Genomic DNA, 9,975 nt, shown 5'->3' with positions numbered 1-9,975 from the left:
TTTCACTTATAAAATGGCAGAAAGTTACCCCGATTACAAATTTTGTTTGATGTTTTTTCTTCAGTCTGCCTTTTCCCACTGTAATATTGAAGTTCATGTGGGGTTTTACGGGTCAGCATGACTCCTAGGCCACCGCACAACTTCTCCGTGTCGTTCTCAGTGTTTCCGTGACTGTAACAATGGGAGGAGAGTTTTTTGGATCTTCCATGTCTGATTCCGCACCCAAGTGTCCACAGCCAGTGACCTCGACTCCTCATAAGCCTCCTCTTGCTCCCAAAAGAGCTCTCAGTGTGAGTGTAATTGGGAGAGAGTTGAAACCGACTTTTACAAACTTCGAAAGTTGTGTTATTGGTGATAACGGTGACATCAACAACATTGAACTCCAACCCCTCGTCTTATTAGGAAGGCTAAGCCCCGTTATTGTGCAACTTCAGTTTGGTGGCCATTCTGTAGATCAGTCTCATTACGGTGATGGTGGAAGTGATACTCAGGCCCCTGAGAATGCATCCCACCACCCTTCAGGGTTATCAAGTTAAGAACATGAGGGTAATGAAGGGGGTTTGTAGTGGGATCGAGTGTGTGGAGGGGGAGGGCAGCTGCCAACTACATCCTACTCAGTGCTGCGAACACAGGCTTGCTCCGACCTAAAAGTTACTGCACATCATCACATCACCACAGAACCACCACAATATGTCGAGACTTCAGGTTTTAGCCAGACTGAAGAGGAAGGATGGAAAAAGCGAATGCTCATAAATTTAAAGCTACTGGCTAAGGTGGAGCTGTAAAATTGATAATGGAAAGTGATCAATTTTCGGAAGAACATCAGAACACTGCCGTACGGGGAGAGCCGATTTCACGGTACACGGTTACACCTCCGCCCTTTAGGGGTTAACAGAAATTTTGAGAAACTGTACATCAGTCTTGCTTAATCGTACATATTTCTGAATATTTTAAGCACTAAATATTTTTTCCAAAATTGTTGTCTTAAAGTTTAGGGTGCATGTTATACGCCGGACTGCGTTATACACCGGATCGCATTATATGCCACAAAATACAGTAAATGGCTTAGTTAAGTTGTTTCATTGACTGATTTCTTTTTATATAATGTACTTTGTCATGTTTTTTTGTACAGAATTAAGTTTACATATACTAGGCAGAGACTAAAACTGTGGACATCTGATCATATATGCTTTATACCAGAGTTTTCTATGAAACCTAATGTGTGAATTCTTTCTATGAGGTTTCTAATGTCCATATTCTCGCATATGAAGTGACCCTACTGTATCAATTGTTTTGTTACTAGGAAAACAGGAATGTTTCCCGACATCCTAGCCTAGACTTTTCCAACATGTTTTTGACATGCATCTTCTATATATGAGCTTTTCAAAGGTGCAATATTCCCATTTTAATATATGGTAGGGATTTAATGATTAACTATTATATATGACTTGGCAATGATTTTAAACCTACATAAGCACCTGACAAATCTACCTGGTGGGAGGACAATGGTCAGTCTGCTGTGGCAAGCTATAGTGGTTTGGAAAAGTTATGTCTATTTATAATGTCTCATCAAAATGTTCAATGCATATAAAACAACACAAAAATCAATCAATGAAGGCATACGCCAGGGGACGATTCACCTTTCCCATCCCACAAAACCATGCCCGGATACCCCTCCAAGCACATCTCCATGCTTGACCCGTTCTGATTGTAAGTAACCCATGGCACAATCCATTGACTTCTTTAACCCACAACCATTGTGGTGCACCCTTGGCCTCTGCCACTCAAGATTTACTCTTGCAGAAAAGACCTGGAGAGTAGGGCCAACTTCTGGGTAGTGTGTCACCTGCTGAGTTAGTGTTTATGGATTATGCAGGTGAAAATATTCAATTCAGTCTCATGAAATATTGCTGATTTGAAACATTCATTTCAGCAATATACTTTAAGATTTTGCATAAACAATTATTACTAAAGCGATCAGTTTGCCACTAAGTTACTATTTACTAATGATATCTCATAATAAAAATAAAACAGGAAGCAGATAATTTGAAACATCAGAATCTTAGTCCTTCTGCACAGGTATCAACAAAGCAATGTACTTATGCTGAGTGAGTCCAATACACTGTGGGCCAAGCCAATCTGTCACCAGGTTTCTTATTGAGACCCAATGTTGTTATTTAGTACATTACCAAAGTATGTGAAATTTTCCAAGATCTTATTGTTCTTGCCACACACATAAACAGCCTGTAATGTTCCATCCATTAAGTCTCCAAACAAATGTACCTTGTCCCAAGAGATCTGAAGTCTCAAGGGTTTTACTCACTCAAGCAGTGGCTTGAGAGCTATCACCAAAACTTTCAGTGACTTTTTAGTGCAGGGATTATTGCATTATCGGAAAAAGTAAAGGTCGATAATGCTGGTATTGTCAGTAGATTCTCTACAAATCTGCCTAATACACCATCCATACAAGTATTGAAAAGTGATAAAGCAAGGCCCTGCCTCATTCCTGTGTTTTCAGGAAAGAAAATTGAAGTGCCCTCACCACACCACAGCTCTTCATTCCAAGTATAGGCCCGTCAATAATCTAATGACCTTTGCAGGAGTACCGCAAAATCACAGGAGATCCAGAGTGCCTCATGATACACTGAATCAAACACCTTCTTGTGATCGACTTTAGTTGCAAACATTCCCAATAGAAACTCGTGAAAGTGCTCCATTACTATGTAAAGTGCTAGGATATGGTCAACTGTTGACTTTAGGGGTGTGAACCTGGACTGCTCAAGTCTCTGCAACTTCAGCAGTTGGCTGCAAATATGCATAAGCAATAGATGAGCAAGCACCTTGCCTGGCACAGTGAACAATGTAATACCATAGTAGTTGTTAAGTCTTGACAGTCCCCTTTCCTTTTCTAGATAGGGACGACCAGCCTCCATTCCAATTGCGAGGAATGGTAACAGGTTGCTGAATGAGTGAAAAAGACTGCATGCAACCCACAGTTCAAGGTTTCAACTTATAGCTTTGAGCATCTCTACACTGATTTTAGGTGCTGCCTTTAATGCTGGTAGGCTTTCTTGAGGGGTCTCTTTTACAACTCCAGCCTGTTGGTGGGACAAGCAAATTTTATTTATAGTGGCTGCCATCATAAATGACTTTATGACCACCACCCCTAAAGTTTGCCACAGCCTCTCTGATCTCGTCAACTAAGAGTGGGCATTCAACAATAGATGAATCAGCATTTACTTTTAGTAACCAAGGGGTTGGGAGCTGCCTGTTCAGAGGGTCTGCTGTGTACATCTGCTCAACATATTCAGCCCAATACACCCTCTGTTCATCCATGTCTGCCATGAGGCAACCACCTATCAATTAGATAGCACTAACCTAAGAGGGAGGCTCAAAGCGGAGCTTCTTCAGGGCTTGATAGGCAAGTCAGATGTGTAATGATGGGGAGGCAGTGGCTGTATTTAGTGTGTGGGTGTGGTGAGTACAAGGACCTAAAATCAAGTCTCGACAAAGGACACTGACAATTTTCAACCATCATCGAGTGGCTGAAAATTACCCACATGATGCCCAGAAAAAATAATAGCAAAAGGAAAGAAAATATATGCTGCCTTCATAGATTTGGAAAAAGCTTATGACAGAGTCGATTGGATTGCATTGTGGGATGTTTTAAAGATTTATGGTGTGGGAGGAAAACTGCTTAGTGCAATAAAGTCTTTTGATGAGGATGCATCTGCATGTGTCAAAATTAGTGGAGAAACAAGTGAACATTTTGAGATAAAAGTGGGCTTAAGACAGGGATGTGTCATGTCACCCTGGTTGTTCAATATTTATATGGATGGTGTTATTAGAGAAATGAAAGGCAAAGTTGGGGAAGTTGGAGTAAAAATGTTCACTGAGGGAAGGAAGTGGGTACTGAATTCGATACTGTTTGCTGATGACATAGTGCTCATTGCAGAAAATGAAAGTGACTTACAAAATTTGGTCAGTGTTTTTGATAGTGTCTGTAAAAGGAGAAAGCTGAAAGTAAATGTCAACAAAAGTAAAATGATGGTTTGAGAGCGAAGTAGAAGTGAGGTTGTAGATTTTGTATGCCCATATAGAGTGGGCTTTGAATGTGAAAAAGAATGCAAAATAATTTTGAATGGTGAAGAAATGGAGGAGATCAATGAGTTTAAGTACCTTGGATCAGTTATGTGTAAGCATGGTGGTACAGAGGGAGAGATGAGAGAAAGGGCATTGCAAGGAAGAAGGGTGGTAGGGTCTTTGGGACGAATCATGAATGGCAGAAGTGTGAGCATGGAGGTAAAGAGGGATTTGAGAAATACAATAATAGTACCAACTCTCACATATGCAAGTGAAATATGGGCCTGGAATGAAAGTCAGAGGTCTAGAGTGCAGGCAGTGGAAATGAGTTATTTGAGGAGTGCTTGTGGTGTGAGTAGAATGGATGGAATGAGTAATGAAAGTGTGTACGAGCGTTTTGGAATGTGTCACGGGGGTGAAGGGAAGAAGTGTGGAGTGGTGGAAGAAGTGAAGCAACAGACTTTAAAGTGGTTTGGCCACATGGAGCGAATGGAGGAGATGACCAGAAGGGTGTATGTGAGTGAGATAGAGGGAGGGAATGCTAGAGGACGACCTCCAGTGAAATGGAGAGATAGGGTGCAGGAGTACATTAGGGAGAGGGTTGAAAGATCAGTGAGAAACTGTGAGCAGGCAAGGAGGGAGTGTCTGGATAGAGGAAGTTGGAAACTCTTCTGCCATGGCCATCCGCTGGTGGGAGCTCCTAGGAGCAGGCGTCGATGAAATGATGATGATGATGATGCCCAGATTTTCAATCAACCCTAACTTCAGTGATTTCATTCAACGGGAGTACCATGGAGCAATATGGGACAAGCAATAGTCATGTATCACAGCAGCTACTATTAATAAAATTTGCCTGCACAACTAACAGGATGGGGTTGTCTGAGAGGCCCCTCAAGAGAACCTATCGATGCAAAAAAAAGAGCCCTGACATCTTCACCAATCTTGACATATCTCTCCTTATGAGTCCTCTAGTCCTACATGAAATCACCTTATATTGGTCCTGACTCAGAAAGCCTGGTAGTTTGACAACTCCATATTCTCCAAATTCTTCCTCCGAGGCAAAATCACTTCTTGACCTGGGCATACGCTAATTTTTCTTTTCATTTTCTTTTTTATATACGTTTCTGCCTATGGCGCTGGTAGGCTTTCTTGGTGGGGCCTGATGGTCAGCCCCAGCCCGTTACGGTGCAGGCAAGGATTTATGGTGGCGCCATCTTGCTTGGCTCATGCCGCCCCCCAAAGTTCATCTTTGATCCTCTCTTTATGGAGATAATCTAGAGTCTGGGTTGATAGGTGGTCCTCATGAAACCATGTGGGTAGTCTTAGGCCACTTGGTGGTAACTGAAAAATCCCAGCATGAGGTGGCAGGTGGGATGCGACCTCACGTCCTCCTGGACGCAGCAGCGGAACGCTAACCACTCGGCCACTATTGCAATTCTTTGCAACTTAGTTTCACACATACACCAAAACACTCAATTCAATTACGTAGAATTTAGATATGAATCGTACACCCACAATGCTACTCAGTATCTCATGGGTGTCAGTTGCTTCATATATTTAAACATTTGCTTCATATAAGTATATTCATACTATTAAAACTAAATGACTGATACTGACCCGCCATTTTTGTCTTTTTTTTATTGTTAGCATATGTTTATTGCTGGCATTTCATTATCTCCACATAATTTTTTCAATGAAGATTTTCATAGTTGTTTAGGAGGTAATATTTGTTATATTTTGAACATTGACAAAAAAAGGGATTCATGGACACTGCATGCAAGAATATGAACATAACAAGTACTTGAGAGAAAATATAACTGACTTGTTTGTATGATGTAACTCAATAAAAAAATATTAGAAATTTCATGGCACTTTCCCCACCCAGTGGCTAATTTCCACAGCTACTTCAGAAACTAAGTGCCAAGGAGTTGTTGAATGCTCTGATCTAAATAGTTTTTTTCTGGGTAGGCGGTGGCTGAGTGGTTAGCGTGCTGGCCTCACATTCACAGCGTCATGGACAATGTCGGTTCGAATCCCCACGCTACCACCTGGGATTTTTCAGTCACCGCCGAGTGGCCTAAGACTACCCACATGCTGTCCAGAAGACCACCCATCAACCCGGACTCTAGAAGAAACCGTCCAGTGAATCAAGAATGAGTTCCGGGGAGCAGCATGAGCCAAACATAACTGGCGCCACTATAAAAAATCGCCTGCGCCACGACGGGCTTGGGCTGACCATTTGGCCCATGAAGAAAGCCTACTGGCACAATAGGCAGGGATGTAAAAAAAAAAAAAAAAAAAAAGTTTTTCATGAATTTATACATGGACAATTTAGTGCATCATGGATATGAGAGGATTAAAACTTACCTCTAGTTGCTACACAGCCAGTCTAGTGAGTGTAAATTAAGATATTTCAATAGCAACACAAATATTTTTTGTCATTATTCTATCCATGAACTTTATGGGGATACATGTCCAATATCTAATAAGGGTATCAGAACTTAATGGTATGATCCAAGTGATCGAGTGTTAATTAGCGCTAAATTTAGCCTAAGGACAATTTAAACTTCTACTATAATTACTCTACTACAAGTTATAACTTAACCCTCTTGCGCACGATGACGCGTTTCGCGTCATCAAAGGTAAAAGGTCCTGGCGCACGATGACGCGAAACGCGTCATAAAAGTTAAAAAATTTATTAAAAATTAAGTTTTCGGTGGAAGTGCGTCAAATTTGGAGCGTCATTTGTTGGGATAAGTTTCTTAATGGTAACATATGGCAACCTTTCTAAGGAGGGTAAATGAGGAGCGTGGAGGGATTTTTAGTTGTTGGCCTACTCTGACGGGAGAGGAAAAAATACAGTTTTCTTGGTGTAACTCAGGAACTAATAAGCGTATGAAGATTTTGAGGATACCATAAGAATCCTCACTAAATTCCACTTCGAATCATATATTCGGCTAAAAAAGTTGGCCCACAAAATTTTGAGACAGCAAGTGGGGAAGAGTTGGTACTTAGGATTTATTGTTTACAATACTCTATACGGAGACTTGAAACGAGTTTCTATGTTTATATATTTTTTCCTCTATTTTTATTTGCGCATGTTCTAGTACAAGTCTTTATGAAGCCTTTGATACCAAATTTATTTGGGTACGATATATCTGTGATGATAAAATACGTACGGGAATGTAGAGTTTCGCGGCGGCAAAAAAAGGCTGATCGGGCCTGAGAGATGCATGGTGAGTGGAAGAGAAACTTACTGGAAACTTACTGTGCACGAGAGGGTTAATATAAAGCATGTCAAGTTGCAAAGTTAATCAGTACCATGAAGTCATCATTAAACTCAACTTTTGTAGAATCACAAGTGGGAGAAATTCAAATTTGACTCAGAGGCCCACCCTCCCCTTGGACACTTTACCAACCTCTCAGACATAACAGAATACAAGTTGTAATCATCTCTGCTTGTAGCTAAGGCATCAACAATTTTTTTTTTTTTAAGCTTATTACTCCTGTTATAAAACTATCTCACTTCCCTCTGTCATGTGAAAATCCAAGATATGCAGGTGGTGGTCTTTCACTGTCATCTTCACTATCGGTGCCTATACAAGACACAAAGGACTTAATATATATACGGCAAATATAATGTCTGAACATGTGGGACAAAAAAATAGCATTTCATGCAGACTGAAGGGGGAAGAGATACTATGAAACATAGCCGTTGAAAAGTGCAGCTTGGCTTGTGCTGTCTATGGCTATGACTTGAAACTTAAATTTTCCACTGCTAAAACAGGATTAGGTATATTTTGCATTTTACAACTAAACTTCAAATTAGTAAGATAAAACTTGCTGAATTCATCTTGTTAGTGCAGTTCCTAGCATAAATGCAACAGTTTCAAGGTCAGAACTTACTAAAACACCTGAGTCCCATGTTTGGTTTGATTTACATACCTAAATGTTTTCCACTGTGAATTTATTGGTTATTTTTTCCAAAATCAATATGATGCATCTTGTGAAAGAGGGAAGTGAGAAATAAAGGCTATACAGTAGATCTCACCAATTATGATTTCCAGAATAATGTTTTTAACATTAATGGCAAAAAGAACTCCAATCTTTACAATGACAGATTTATTCTGGAAAGAAGTATCTGGGCACATCTTAGATGGCGTTTGATTGGCTCAATTTTGATCATGTTGTCATCAGACTTGCACCTTGGTCATGCCAAAGATATATGAAGAAACGGATTATGAGTACTGCCACATCAGAACTTTGACATTTTTCCAATTTGAACCCCTTCTTTCACTACTTTTTGGGGATAAAATACAGGTTGAGAATCCCTTATCCAAAATTCCTGGGACCGAAAGTGTTGCAGACTTCGGATTTTTTCGAATTTCGGAATATTTTTATTTGAATAAATTAAATAAAATGAAAACTGAAATAATTCAATATTTTATGTTCAAAGTAATGTACAAGTAATGACACTAGTCATGTCACACATGTAGGTGCAATTCAGATCTCGTGTAAAAATAATGTTTTGTACTTACTGTAAAAAAAAAAATAATAATAATAAAAAATGTGGTGCTAAAAACACAAAGATCACACACCAAATGCTGAAGCATCATTCACAAATGACACGAGCGCACGGGTACTATTTCTGCAACTTCACAACACGGACTGAGACTAGGATTGCCAACTTGACACCCTTTCCTTAAAATACGGAATGCCATTTGTTCCATATTTGGCTGTCTGAATGGTTAAACAGATAAAATTCAGTATTTGAAAACTGTAGTGAGCACATTTTTTGGTGAACCACAAAACCAGTCCATAAAATTATGTTTGTCAAGGGTCGTCCTGAAATATGTGTAAAATATGTGTCATAAAGTCCCTCCCCCCTTCCTCCTGCCTTCACCAGTGGCAGGCAGTGGCTGTCAGTCATGGCAGGCAAGAGAAAGTTTAGGTTTACCACCCGCTCCTTAAAATAAGGATTCGTTCTGTATTGGAAAATGGGATGTTGCATTCTTTATTGATTCAACTCACAGTGGCAGCCGTAACTGAGACTCTATTCCCATTCTTTACCACTCTAAGTACTCTTGTCTTGTGGCGAACAAAGGAAACCCAAGCTCACATCTTTGACTTGTACAAGACTTGTGACAAGTCCTTGTCAAAAGACCGACTCGGTCGGCTAGGCTGACGTCAGCTGAGTCGGTCTAGCGGCGTCCTCCCCTCCCCTTCATAAGCTGTCACCCGGCAAGGGTCTGTGGTCCCTTCTCGAAGGGACATACGCGCATGACCCTGACAGCCTCCATATAGCCCATGTCACCACCCGTGAGATGGCGATAAATAAAAATTAAATAAATAAATAGTTAAATAAATAAAAATCCATTTGTGATGCGTCATGTCAGCATTCAAAAAACTTTCAGATTTTGAAATTTAGCCCTCTCGCACACGATGACGCATTTAGCGTCATCAAAGGGTAAATGGTCCTGGCGCACGATGACGCGGAATGCATCATTAAATTAAAAACTTGATTAAAAATTAGGTTTTCGGTGAAAGTGCGTCAAATTTGGAAGCGTAATTTGTTGGGATAAGTTTCTTAATGGTAACATATGGCAACCTTTCTAAAGAGTGTAGATGAGGAGCTTTGAGCGATTTTTAGTTGTTAGCCTACTCTGACGGAAGAGAAAAAAAATACAGTTTTCTCGGTGTAACTCGGTAAGAATCCTCACTAAATTGTGCTTCGAAACATATATTCGGCTAAATTTCGAGCTAACAGGTGGGGAAGAGTTGGTACTTAGGATTTATTGTCTACAATACTCTATACAGAGACTTGAAATAAGTTTGTATTTTATATATATATATATATATATATATATATATATATATATATATATATATATA

The sequence above is a fragment of the Eriocheir sinensis genome, chromosome 2 (genome assembly GCF_024679095.1).
Source record: "Eriocheir sinensis breed Jianghai 21 chromosome 2, ASM2467909v1, whole genome shotgun sequence".
NCBI classification, from domain to species: domain Eukaryota; kingdom Metazoa; phylum Arthropoda; class Malacostraca; order Decapoda; family Varunidae; genus Eriocheir; species Eriocheir sinensis.
This window is presented reverse-complemented; position numbering follows the sequence as displayed.